General features: G+C 43.6%; 1 protein-coding gene across 1 annotated transcript in view; it reads right to left on the reverse strand.

Moving 5' to 3' along the window:
• RAPH1 (Ras association (RalGDS/AF-6) and pleckstrin homology domains 1) overlaps nt 1-14,369 on the reverse strand; it is a 60,777-nt gene that overhangs the window by 27,188 nt on the left and 19,220 nt on the right.

Raw genomic sequence — 14,369 nt, forward strand, 5'->3', positions numbered from 1 at the left:
GTCTAGGGAAGGATTTTTATTCCAAACCTTTGACCGCCTGAATGTTATATTTGGAATAGCAAACAGAAGCACAAATCTTCAACTTCTACTGAAACAAGGCAAAAGAGGAACAACCAAAAAATCAGAGAAAACCTTTCTATCCACTGGCTTTACTGTTTCTGTCCTCTCCTTGTCCTTTCCTTTCTGCCCAAATAATTCCTCGAACAGGTGCTGTAGAATCCTTTCAGAACAACGTTGGAGGGAATCGCTGGAAGTATACGACCCCGTGAAAAATCAGGGTCCTCCTCTCCATTCCACCACTGCTGGTTCAATCCAAAGCGGCTGTGTTTTTGAACCGGCTCGCTCATCTAGCGCCCGATTCTTGAGCCATTTTGCTAGGAAGAACGACATCAGAAAACCTCTTTCCTTCTATAAATCCAAGGCTGCCGTCTCTCCTTCTGAATGGTTTCTCTTCCCACCTGTCCCCCCTTCCCCTTGGTCCCTGGCTGGCAGGCTTTCTGCAGTACCTCCTGTCGAGATGAATTTTTACCTCTCTGCACTTGGTGGGTGGAGGATGGCTTGTTTGCAGAAACATGATCCCTTTCAATAAAGAGAGTCAGTGAATTAACAAGACCAAAATGACTGAGAACTGAAACACTATCTGAAAACCCACCTGGGCAGAAAATGCAGCCATTTATTCTAAAAGTGCACAGGTGTAAGAAGATTTAATTTTAGGGCCCCTCATCAATGACCATTTTTTTCCAGGATAAATTTTGTTTTGAATTAACCTTTTTCCCCCACTTATGATAATGGCTTTTCATGGAAGCTCACTGTGGGCAGGGAATGTGTCTGTTATATTGTTCTCCCCCAAGTGCTTAGTACACTTGGCTCTGCACCCAGTAAGAGCGCAATAAATATGACTGATTGATTGAAGCTGTTCAGAGCAATCCATCTGCTTAGAAGAGCACTTAGAACAGTGCTCAGAGTTTAGAACAGTGCTTGGCACATAGTAAGTGCTTAATAAATACCGTCATCATCATCATCATCCATTTGAACAGATATTTTTAATTGTCGGTTTTAAACTGAAGTCAAAACAAAAATATTCAAAGAATATGCCATCATCATCAATCATATTTATTGAGCGCTTACTGTGTGCACAGCACTGTACTAAGCGCTTGGGAAGTACAAGTAGCCATGCTAGTCTTTTCCCACAATCCCTAAAATAGAATTTGTATTTAAGTAAGAAGTCTTTCCCTTAGAAGCCATTTCTCGTAGTTACAATTAAGTCATTACCCTGGGCTTGTAAATCATATTTTTTTCTTTTGGGAGAGCCTGTGGACTATAAGACTTTTGAAGGACAGGGACTGTGTCTGATCTGATTATTTTGTGTCTACCCTAGCATTTAATACATTGCTCGGCACAGAGTACTTAAAAAAATTATACTGTTATCATTATTATTATTGCTATGAAATCCTCACCTAAAGAAGAATGCTATTTTAAGACTTTGTGGTTATTATAAGAAAACGCTGAGGTACAATACACAGTATGTCACATAATAAAAACTGGTAATATAGTACCTAACAGAGTTGAGAAGCAGTGTGGCCTAGTGGAAGGACCATATTTCTGGAAATCAGAGGGCTTGGGTTTTAATCTCAGGACTGCCACTTGCTGTGTGACCTTGGGCAACTCACTTAACTTCTCTGAGCATCAGTTTCCTCATCTATAACATGGGGATAAGATACCCGGTCTCACTCCCCATTAGTCTGTGAGGCACATGTGGGACAGGGATTGTGTCTGGGCTGTTTGTATTGTGTCTAGCCCATTGCTTAATACAGTGCTTGGCACAAAGAGTTTAACAAATCCCACATTCACAGAATGTTAATAAGTCTGATGAAGATACACTTTGATTAAGGTCTGATGATTTCCTTACAAATGCATTCGTGAAAAGGGGGCTTTAATGACCTGTAGGAGAGGATTCATGTCAACATTATTTTCTATGGCAGAAAACACAGTACTGTCTACATAATCTTGGTCAAGGAAAAGAAACAGACATTTCAGGTTGTAAGATTCAAAACAATGAGAAGTAGCGTGGCTCAGTGGAAAGAGCACGGGCTTTGGAGCCAGAGGTCGTGGGTTCAAATCCCGGCTCCTCCACTTGTCAGCTGTGTGACTTTGGGCAAGACACAACTTCTCTGTGCCTCAGTTACCTCATCTGGAAAATGGGGGTTAAGGCTGTGAGTCCCACATGGGACAACCTGATCACCCTGTATCGGCCCCCAGTGCTTAGAACAGTGCTTTGCACATAATAAGCGCTTAATAAATGCCATTATTATTATTATTATTATTAACTGATCCACTCGTGAGGTTTCTTGATCAAACCTCTCATGAATTATTTGGGCACAGCCTTCTTCTAAGGACAATAAAAGGGCTTCACACAAAATCAGGGCCAGGCTGCTTCTTTAAAAGGGAAGAAACATCCTCTACTCCCGTCACACTCTCAAATCCTAGTGTACCTATCACAAACATCAAATGTCAAGCCTTCTCCGATTGCACGAAAGACCCAAACTAGGACACCTCTTGATTACATGGAAGTCAACACTGTTGATGCAAAGTGTTGAAAAGTTCCCTACCTCTTTTGTGTCTGTGGGAAAAAAAACAAAAGAAAAAAGATTTGCTGGAAAAGGGCTGTATTAGCCAAATGAGGAAAACTGCCAACTTCCTATGGGAGGGAACTGTCTTTAGAAAAACAAGTCCGGCAGAGAGATACAAGGTAGCTTGCTATTTCTTTAAAAACTGGTTTAATTCTATTCCTAGTACAGTGCTCTGCACACGGTAAGCGCTCAATAAATACGACTGAATGAATGAATAGTATTCACGACCCATCACTTTAAAGTCACTCCTTACCCTTGAATGCCTCCTATATTAGTCCATCCGTCCTTCCTTCCTTTCCTTTCCTTTCCCTTCCTTCCCTTCCTTTCCTCCCTCATTTTTTCTCCCTCCCTTCTGTTTGGCCTATGCATTTGGATCTGTCCTTCTCAAGCACTTGATACTCACATTTCTCTTATTTGGAGGAATCCTAGGGGCCTTAGCCTCAGCCCCACTGCACTTATGTATATATCTGTAACTCACCTATATTATCTATCTCCCCCTCTAGACTCTTAGCTCCTTGTGGGTGGAGACTGTGCCTACCAATTCCATTATTTTGTTCAAGTACTCAGTTCAGTGCTCTGCACACATTAAGCCCTGAATAAATACCACCGATTGACTGATGAGGATGATGAAGATAAGAAATAAAGCAGGGAGCTAGAGGGTGAATACAAGAAAAACAATCACACTCCTAGTCACCGATGCTTTCTTAGTCTTCAGATCATTGCTTGGGCCCTACAGGTAGCGGCAGCAGAAACTGAACCCAAATGCAGTCTCATCATACGCCGGTTATGGCCCGTAGTGACCACAGCTTCTGATGGCATTTCCACTGGAATCTCCATGGCTGTGGTTGTGGTGGAAATGGCCTTGGAAGCCAAGGCCACTGGAGACTACACAGGCAGTGGGAAAGGGATGTAATAATCATAACAGTAATATTAAAAATAGTATTTGCTACATAGTTACTATGTACCAAGCCCTGCACTAATGGTTGGTGTAGATACAAGATAATCGGGTCCCACACGGAACTCAAAGTCAAAGTAGGAGGGAGAACATGGATTGAGTTCCCATTCTGCAGATGTGGGGAACTGAGGCACAGAGAAGTTAAGTGCCTTGCCCAAGGTCACACAGTACAGATCCTCTGATACCCAGGCCTGTGCTCTTTCCACTAGGCCAAGCGGTTTCTCTTTTATGGCTGCAGCTTCCCTCTCTCTGCTGCTACCACCCTCAAGTAAGATTTAGACCATAATGGCTCCACCTGCGATGGTGTGAGTGCCTGTCAAATGTTATAGGACTTCACCTGAAAGAGGATGTGTTGTCATCTTCACCTGGCTATGGAAGGTAGGGTTTGGTAGGGAGTTAAGACACCACTTGCCTGCTGTGTGACCTTGGGCAAGTCACCTATCTTCTGTGTTTCAGTTTTCTCATTTATAAATGGGGATAGGATACCTGTTTTCCCCAGGTATCTGTCCTCATAAGGATCACAGTCTATGTCCGATCTGCTTATCTACCCCACTTCTGAGTAAAGTACTTGGCACGTAGTGATTACCAAATACCAGAATTATTGTTTGTTATTATTATTCCCAGGGACCAGCGAGAGAAGACAGAGAGGGGGTGGTTCTATGGGGAAACCAGATCAAAAACTATAAAATCGGAAAAGATTGCAAAGTTGCAGTGTTCCTCTTTCCCTCCCTCCGCTCAGTACCTCTACAGCTGAACTGACTGGATGAAACAGAGTAAACCTCCTTAACCCCAGTTGACAGTGTGCCACTGAACAACACAGGGAATTATTCTGGTGAGTTACTGATGAGGAGTTATGCAAATTGAAAACTGCTGGTCAGGCAACAACTTAATTAACCAAACTCTTTTCCATTAGCTCTCACCTTGCGTTGAAAATATCATGCAATAAAGTCACCTAAAGAATTCTAAAACCAGGACACCTATTTGGGAGTTTTATTCATGCAAATTCTCCAAGTTGCATATACTGAATGGAGTACTGAAAGAAGAAAACATAGGAAGAGCGGATGCTAAGGAAACAACGTTCTAAATGCTTCTTTAAAAAATATTAACTAAAAGTTTAAAAATTGTGCTTGCACCATTGGAGTTATATGTTATATATTATCCACAAATATGAACTTGATCACTGAATCAGACAGCTCAGTGAGTAATTCACTTTAATGCGAAAAAAGACTGCTAAAAAGAATCTGATTAAAAACAGCCAGAAAAATTCCTGATTGGTTTTCTGAAGTTTTGGGAGATGCCACTATATCTTTAATCCTTTAAAGCCCTGATTTGGGAGTAACTATGGAGGCATTTTTCCTCTATTAGCAAAAAAATAATACTTTTTCAAGCGCAAAGAGATACTAAAAAATGGTGGCAAGTCCATCCCAAACATTTTTAAGACTGCACGTGTAGTAATTCAGGGATTCCATTAATTCAGGGACTCCATTCAGTAAACAGTACTGCACTGAATTTAAGATTGCCAACCACAAAGAAAATTTCATTCCAAAGACATTTAAAATGTAAATGTCAGATAGCATGGGGAAACTCCTGCAAGAACATCATATCTTAAAGCCAGTAAGAGACAAGCCAACAATAAAAAGTATTTTTTTTATGGCATTTATTAGGTGCTTACTATGTGCAAAGCACTGTTCTAAGCGCTGAGGAGTTTACAAGGTGATCAGGTTGTTCCACGTGGGGCTCACAGTCTTAATCCCCATTTTACAGATGAGGGAACTGAGGCACAGAGAAGTTAAGTGACTTGCCCAAAGTCACACAGCTGACAAGCGACAGAGCCGGGATTTGAACCGATGACCTCTGGCTCCAAAGCCCGTGCTCTTTCCACTGAGCCACGCTGCTTATTTTTGAAATCATCAAATACATAAGAGATGAATGTCATGCATTAAAACCTGGGACCAGCTCTTACCGGATAATTTTTTTACCCTCTTAATAAATACTTTCCCACAACAACCATTCAGGGCAATTGCTACTTTCAAATGGAGAAACGGGAGTTTCATTAAAAACAGGGAAGCAGCGTGGCCCAATGGAAAGAGAATGTGTCTGGGCATCAGAGGACCTGGATTGTAATCCCCGTCTCTACTGCGTGAATTTGGGCAAGTCACTCAACTTCTCTCTGCTGCAGTTACCTCATCCGTAAAATGGGGATTAAATCCTACTCCCTCCTTCTCAGCCTGAGCTCCATGTGGGAAAGGGACTGACTCCAACCTGATTATCTTGTAGCTACCCCAGTGCTTAGATCAGTATTTAGCACAAAGTAAGCACTTAAGTATAATTTTTTTTAAAAAACCCAACCAGAAACAAAACAAAACAAAAAAAGCAGAGATGACACTGTTTTCTAATAAGGCAAAAGTGGCATGCAGGTGGAAGAAGAGGCGTCACCTTGGTCAGCAAGTGAGAAGGCTTCCCTGCAATGTTTCTCAGAAGGAGGGAGGTTTCCCTGTCCAGATAGGAGTGCTTGTGCCAAAAGAGAGAAAGAAAACAAGTCAAAAGAAGTCAGTGCACACAGACAAAAGCAGATGTTATATTAGTCATCCCGTCTCTCAAACTGCTTCCTTCAAAGTCTTATCTTAGGCACCTAGCTCAACAACAGCTATATCCTGAAAGAGTTTAATAGGTACTTCTGCAATTTTCCCTTCAGTCACAACAGCTGCATTTTGTGTTTGGTGTTGACAAGAAAGCCAATTAGACCCATGCCCATGCCTGTCCCATCATTAACCTGGTTTTAATGGGCCATCTGGATCTGGTTTGGACCAAGAACATACGCCTGGAGGATTTCTCTGAATCCTCCTTTCCAAGGCTTAACGTGCTAGTGACCATGAAGACCGAGTCCTCACCACCTTCGGGATAACTTTCCATTGGTGAACCAGTTATAAAGCTGAGGCTGAAAAAAAAAATGAATTCTTGGGCTAGTGGGGAAATATTAAAGGGAAAGGTAAACTATTTTCTGAAAATGCTCATAAGCAATTTATCATATAGTGAGAGGTATGTTTCCTGTAATACTCACCATCATGACATTTTAAATCATTTTCCCTCAACTTTAGATAATGCATATCCTTCCATATTGCGCAATATCATTTTTAGAATTTCCCAAACCAATCAGTGATATTCACTGTACACTTTTGGTGGGCAGAGCGCTGTACTAAGTCCTCAGGAAAGTGCAAAAATGCGAACAGACATGATTCTAGTCCTCGAGGACCTTACAATTGACTAGGCCTCCAGAATCAGTCCCTTCCTTGGCATCCCGAGTGCCCCCATGCTGATCCAAGCCTTGTCATATCCCACCTTGGCTCCTGTATCAGCCTCCTTCCAGACCTCCCGGCCTCCAGCCTCTCACCTTCCCAGTCCACACTTTGCTGCTTGGATCATTTTTCAATCAATCGATCATATTTATTGAGCGCTTACTGAGTGCAGGGCACCGTACTAAGCGCTTGGGAAAGTACGCTATAAGAGTTGTAATGTTCCCTGCCCTCATTTGTAAATTGTAAGCTTGTCGTAGGCAGGGAATGTGTCTGTTTATTATACTATACTCTCTCAAGCGCTCAGTACGACGCTCTGCACAAAGTAGGTGATCAATAAATACAAGTGACTGACTGCCCACAAGGAGCTTACAGTCTAAAATATCGTTCTGCACACATCTTAGAGAAGCAGCGTGGCTCAGTGGAGAGAGCACTAAGCAGTGTGGCTCAGTGGAAAGAGCCCAGGCTTTGGAGTCAGAGGTCACGGGTTCAAATCCCGGCTCCACCACATGTCTGCTGTGTGACCGTGGGCAAGTCACTTCACTTCTCTGTGCCTCAGTTCCCTCATCTGTAAAATGGGGATTAAGACTGTGAGCCTCACGTGGGACAACCTGATCTCCTTGCAACCTCCCCAGTGCTTAGAACAGTGCTTTGCACATAGTAAGGGTTTAAATAAATCATCATTTATCATCAGAGAAGCAGCGTGGCTCAGTGGAAAGAGCACGGGCTTTGGAGTCAGAGGTCATGGGTTCGAATCCCGGCTCCACCACATGTCTGCTGTGTGACCGTGGGCTAGTCACTTAACTTCTCTGTGCCTCAGTTCCCTCATCTGTAAAACGGGGATTAAGACTGTGAGCCCCCCGTGGGACAACCTGATCGCCTTGTAACCTCCCCAGTGCTTAGAACAGTGCTTTGCACATAGTAAGCGCTTAATAAATCATCATTATTGTGATGATAATTATTGACCTGCACCTCTGACTAGATTGTGTGTACTTGGACTTCCCAAGCGCTTAGTACAGTGCTCTGCACACAGTAAGCGCTCAATAAACACGACTGAATGAATGAATAAATGCCATCCTTATTATTATTATCATCTTCCCACTCCTCGAAACTTTCCAGTTGGTCTTCATTCCCTTCCTCATCAATCAGAAATGCCTAATCATCCACTTTTAGGCACAAATCAACTCTCTCCCCCAGCTACTGATCCGATCTCCTCTCCCACTGCACCCCAGCTCATACCCTTCTCAAGCCACCCTACTCAGTTCACTTTATTCATGTCCCCTTTCTTTATTCTCCCCTATCCCATCCATCAGACCAATGCTCTCCCCGTCTTCGAGGCCCTTCAGAAATCACATCCCCTCCTGGAGGTCTCTCCTGACCAAACTCTCATCACCCTACCCCAATTCCTCCCTTATTGCCACTTCGTCACTTCTGTGTCACTTATGGACTTGGGGGTCTCACTATCCTCCATGTATCCACATTGCCTTACACCCTGTGCTTCCCCCAACTTGTAACTTACTTTAGTGTCTGTCTCCTCAGAAGAGGAGAGTGTAAGATCTCAAAAGAGTGTAAGATCCTTGAGGGAAGGAATTGTGTCTACCTCCTCTTGAACCGTACTCTCCCAAGCGCTCAGTCCTGACCTCTGCAAGGAGTAAGCGCTCAACATACAATGTGAATTGATTATTCTTTCAATCAATCAATCAATCAATCGTATTTATTGAGCGCTTACTATGTGCAGAGCACTGTACTAAGCGCTTGGGAAGTACAAATTGGCAACACATAGAGACAGTCCCTACCCAACAGCAGGCTCACAGTCTAAAAGGGGGAGACAGAGAACAGAACCAAACATACCAACAAAATAAAATAAATAGGATAGAAATGTACAAGTAAAATAAATAAGTAAATAAGTAAATAGAGTAATAAATATGTACAACCATATATATTCTTTCTATGATGAGTAAAGATACCATGAGTGGGGTCCCCACAGATCACACATAAGCAAAGGTAGTAGAATAGAAGCAGCGTGGCTCAGTGGAAAGAGCCCGGGCTTTGGAGTCGGAGGTCAGGGGTTCAAATCCCGGCTCCGCCAACTGTCAGCTGTGTGACTTTGGACAAGTCACTTCACTTCTCTGGGCCTCAGTTACCTCATCTGTAAAACGGGGATTAAAACTGTGAGCCCCCCGTGGGACAACCTGATCACCTTGTAACCTTCCCAGAGCTTAGAACAGTGCTCTGCACATAGAAAGCGCTTAACAAATACCATCATTATTATTATTATAAGTAGCCAGTACCAAATGTCACAAATCACGTCACTTTCTTCAAGAACGTTCTTTATCGAGGACAGAAACTGAAGAGAAATCCATTACCATTTTTTCCTAGTGAAAAAGGAATACTGAAAATGTATACCTTTAGACAGGAAAACACCAAACTTTTTTTCTTTTTTACGGGGGAAATGCAATAATGATTCACTTAGAAAAGCATACTTCTCGCATCTGCAGAATTCCCTGTCAAATATTTAACATTTACATTTTTGCTTAGTTTGGTTTGACCAAATAAACCAGTAGTACAAGGAAATCTGGAGGAAGATTGCATCCAGATATTAGGAATCTGGACCTTTCCAGTGCCAGAATGAAGGAGCTGATAATGACATTCAAAAGAGAAAAGCCAGGATAAATATACTGTATTTTCCACCGGTGACCTGGGGATGTGAATGCTGGTAGTTGTGGGGCACGTGATGAGGAGCATATGGTGATGATAAAGATATGGCTTTGGAAGCAAAAGGCACAGAACCAGACACCTGATTTTGGGTTCTGCCTTCTGCATTTCCATTGTCCTGGGCAAGAGTAAAGAAAAACCTGGGCTCCCACCCATATTCTATTTTTCTGTCAACAGATCGTAGGAAAAACAGGAGCCCATTTTTTTTCCCCCAAGGCCATTTCAAGAGGTGGGCAAAACAATGCACAAACTGCATTAGACCTAGCTTTAGAAATGCTTTTTTGATCCTTGATGCTCACACTTAGGATGCCCTAAACAATTTTCCCAAAAGAAGTCTCAGGTGCCTTTAAAAAGCAAAATAGGATACCCCAAATAAAAGACACAAAATGAATTAAAAAAAAGTTAAAATATAGCAATGTCTGCCTCAGGAAAAAAATGGAAGACACAAAGGGACAATCAATAATTTGTTCAAAAATGGTCATGCAAGTAAAGGGGGATCAAAATTGAGCAGGGGTTGGGTGGGATTTCACCAAGCCCATTAAAATAGCAACCAAAATACATCAGCATAACCATGTCACTTGTACTGGCAAACTAAAATAATAATAATAATAACAATAATGGCATTTATTAAGCGCTTACTATGTGCAAAGCACTGTTCTAAGCTCTGGGGAGGTTACAAGGTAAACAGGTTGTCCCACAGGGGATTCACAGTCTTCATCCCCATTTTACAGATGAGGTCACTGAGGCCCAGAGAAGTGAAGTGACTTGCCCAGAGTCACACAGCTGCCAGGTGGCCGAGCCGGGGTTTGAACCCATGACCTCTGCCTCCAAAGCCCGGGCTCTTTCCACCGAGCCACGCTGCTTCCCCAAAAGCATCCATTTCATGAGCTAAAATAAATTCTAAAACCAGGCAACGAAGCAAACGAAACCTATATGAGTTACGCTGTTTGCTACTGAAAACTAAGTCTTCTTTCGAAGTCAGGCTGCAAAAAGTAGAGAGCTTAGTGTGGCTAAAAATCCCCACCCTTTAACACACATTAGATAATTAGCATTAGAGACGTAAACCACATTTAGCCCTTCTGTCTGTCTCTGCTGCTGACTTGGGCTCAGTGGAGGTCATCATCATCATCATCAATCGTATTTATTGAGCGCTTACTATGTGCAGAGCACTGGACTAAGCGCTTGGGAAGTACAAATTGGCAACACATAGAGATCTGTGACTCCAGGGGACCTTCCTGGGAAGGCAAATGGGCTTGATTTTAGAGACTTGCTGCTCCAATATGCCCAGTGCCATCCCTCTGGATTCTCTCGGGGGGGTGGGGGGCAGGCCCTCAGATCTGCCAATGGCTACGGATGGGGTCGCCTCAGGAGTCAGGGCTCTGCTTCACTGCTCCTGAGCCAGTATCCGCCAAGCTAGCTCTCTTCCTCCCTTCAAGGCCCTGCTGAGAGCTCACCTCCTCCAGGAGGCCTTCCCAGACTGAGCCCCTTCCTTCCTCTCCCCCTCGTCCCCCTCTCCATCCCCCCCATCTTACCTCCTTCCCTTCCCCACAGCACCAGTATATATGTTTGTACATATTTATTACTCTATTTATTTATTTTATTTGTACATATCTATTCTATTTATTTTATTTTGTTAGTACGTTTGGTTTTGTTCTCTGTCTCCCCCTTTTAGACTGTGAGCCCACTGTTGGGTAGGGACTGTCTCTATATGTTGCCAATTTGTACTTCCCAAGCGCTTAGTGCAGTGCTCTGCACATAGTAAGCGCTCAATAAATACGATTGATGATGATGATGATGAGAAAGGATTAGCGTGGCTCAGTGGGAAGAGCCCGGGCTTTGGAGTCAGAGGTCAGGGGTTCAAATGCCGGGGTCGCCTCTGGAGTCAGGGCTCTGCTTCACTGCTCCTGAGCCAGTATTCGGTGGGTGAGAAAGGATTAGCGTGGCTCAGTGGGAAGAGCCCGGGCTTTGGAGTCAGAGGTCAGGGGTTCAAATCCCGGCTCCACCACATGTCTGCTGTGTGACCGTGGGCAAGTCACTTCACTTCTCTGGGCCTCAGTTACCTCATCTGGAAAATGGGGATTAAGACTGTGACCCCCCCGTAGAACAACCTCATCACCTTGTAAGCTCCCCATTGCTTAGAACCGTGCTCTGCATGTAGTAAGCGCTTAATAAATGACATTATTATTATTATTATTATTATTATTAGACCAGCTTTTGCGGCTCTGATATTACCAGCACAGGGGCACTGAGACCTGACATCTTGGCATCACTTGACAGGATTTTCTGATTTTCTTTGAGATTGTAGAATTGGCGTTGGGGCTCCTGAATGTTTTCTCATGGCCAGGTAGACAACTCAATAATAATAATGATGGGATCTGTTAATAATAATAATAATAATAATGGCATTTGTTAAGCGCTTACTATGTGCAAAGCACTGTTCTAAGCACTGGGGGGATGCAAGGTGATCAGGTTGTCCCACGTGGGGCTCACAGTCTCAATCCCCATTTTACAGATGAGGTAACTGAGGCGCAGAGAAGTTAAGTGACTTGCCCAAGGTCACACAGCAGACACGTGGAGGAGCTGGGATTCAAACCCATGACCTCTGACTCCAAAGCCCGGGCTCCATCCACTGAGCCACGCTGCTTAGTGCTTCCTATGTGCCAGGCACTGTACTAAACACCACTGGGTACAGCAAATTGGGTTGGACACAGTCCCTCGTTACATGTGGGGCTCACAGTCTCAATCCCCATTTACAGATGAGGTAACTGGGGCACAGAGAATAACAATAATAATTATGGTATTTGTTAAGCGCTTACTATGTGCCAAGCACCGTTCTAAGTACTGGGGCAGATACAAGGTAATCAGGTTGTCCTACATGGGGCTCACAGTCTCAATCCCCATTTTACAGATGAGGTAACTGAGGCACAGAGAAGTGAAGTCACTTACCCAAGGTCACACAGCAGACAAGTGACAGGGTTGGGATTAGAACCCAGGACTTCCAGACAGCCAAGCCTCTGCTCCATCCACTACACCCACAACAAGTGTTTTCCTCATTAATTTTGGACAAAATGCCATAGTGGAATTAAAAATAGTAATGGCATTTATTGAGTGCCCCCCTCTCCACCTTGGGTACAGTGCGCTGTATGAAACACTTGGCAAAAACAAAAAAGTAGCAAACGTTCCCTGTGTTTTCTCAACACATACCTGTCTGGATAAAATGGATGTGGCGTTGGAAGACACTCATCATCATCAATCATATTTATTGGGCACTTACTTTGTGCAGAGCACTGTACTAAGCGCTTGGGAAGTACAAGTTGGCACTCAAGGTGAAAGCTCCAATGAGTGAGTTTTCTGTAATGTCAGATTCTTCGACTATACAACTCTACCCTCTCCCTCACTCTCTTTTCCCCCCATAGCGTCGCCCAGCACTGCCACATGTCTTCTGTGGGACCTTGAACAAGTCACTTCACTTCTCCGTGCCTCAGTTACCTCATCCGAAAAGTGGGGATTAAGACCGTGAGTCCCATGTGGGACGCGGACTGTGTCCGACCCGACCTGATTAGCTTGCACCTGCCTCAGCGCTTAGCCCAGTGCCTGGCACATACTAAGTGCTTAACACCTATCATTAAAAAAAAAATTACAAGAGAAAGGACTGGAGTCTAGACTGTGAGCCCACTGTTGGGTAGGGACTGTCTCTATATGTTGCCAACTTGTTCTTCCCAAGCGCTTAGTACAGTGCTCTGCACACAGTAAGCGCTCAATAAATACGATCGATTGATTGATTGAGTCATTACAACTGGTATGTGCAATACGACCAGTAGGGGGCAATAATGTGTAATTTATGCTTCATAAATTCTGTAAGAGAATCTGGATCATGCTACATTTTATAAATATTCTCTTTCTAAAAGCATATAAACTGTCAATAGGAAGAAAAAGAAGAGTGACTGTAAAAGAATCGGGATCGTGCTACATTTTATAACTGGTTATTAACTGTCAATAATAGGAAACAAAACAAGAGTGAATGCCACCTGACGACGAACAGTATGACCACGTCTGCTTTTAAGCCGCTTTCCTACCATTCTACAATTTGTAAACCGCGTTTTTTTAATGCTTTATATCAAACAGAGATTAACCTACCTGCTTAGGGCCACTAAAAATAAGTCAGAGGGCTTGTATACGCTGATCTAGGTGACTTCTTTAGTCCTGACATGGGCAAATGTGACCCATTATCATCACCATCAATCGTATTTATTGAGCGCTTACTGTGTGCAGAGCACTGTACTAAGCGCTTGGGAAGTACAAATTGGCAACATATAGAGACAGTCCCTACCCAACCGTGGGCTCACAGTCTAAAAGGGGGAGACAAAACCAAACATACTAACAAAATAAAATAAATAGAATAGATAGCAGCAGCAGCAGCATTTATGGAGCTCCTGCTGTGTGCGGAGCACTGAACTGAGCACTCCTCCAGGCATGGTGGAGCAATTACCTCGACTTGGAAGAGAGCCGCTGCCTTGCCATGCTGGAGAACTGGGATGCCTAATCCCAGGGTGGCTAAACTGGAAACTGCAGTGAGTTTGGGTTTTTTTTAATGGTATTTGTTAAGCGTTTTTTTGCCAGGCACTGTACTAAATGCTGGGGTAGATACAAGCTAATCAGGTTGGACTCAGTCCCTGTCACACACAGGCCTTTCCAGAATGAGCCCCCTCCTTCCTCTCCCCCACCTCCCCCTCCCCATCCCACCTTACCTCCTTCCCCTCCCCACAGCACCTGTAT

The sequence above is a fragment of the Tachyglossus aculeatus genome, chromosome 7 (assembly GCF_015852505.1).
Source record: "Tachyglossus aculeatus isolate mTacAcu1 chromosome 7, mTacAcu1.pri, whole genome shotgun sequence".
In the NCBI taxonomy this organism is placed as follows: Eukaryota; Metazoa; Chordata; class Mammalia; order Monotremata; family Tachyglossidae; genus Tachyglossus; species Tachyglossus aculeatus.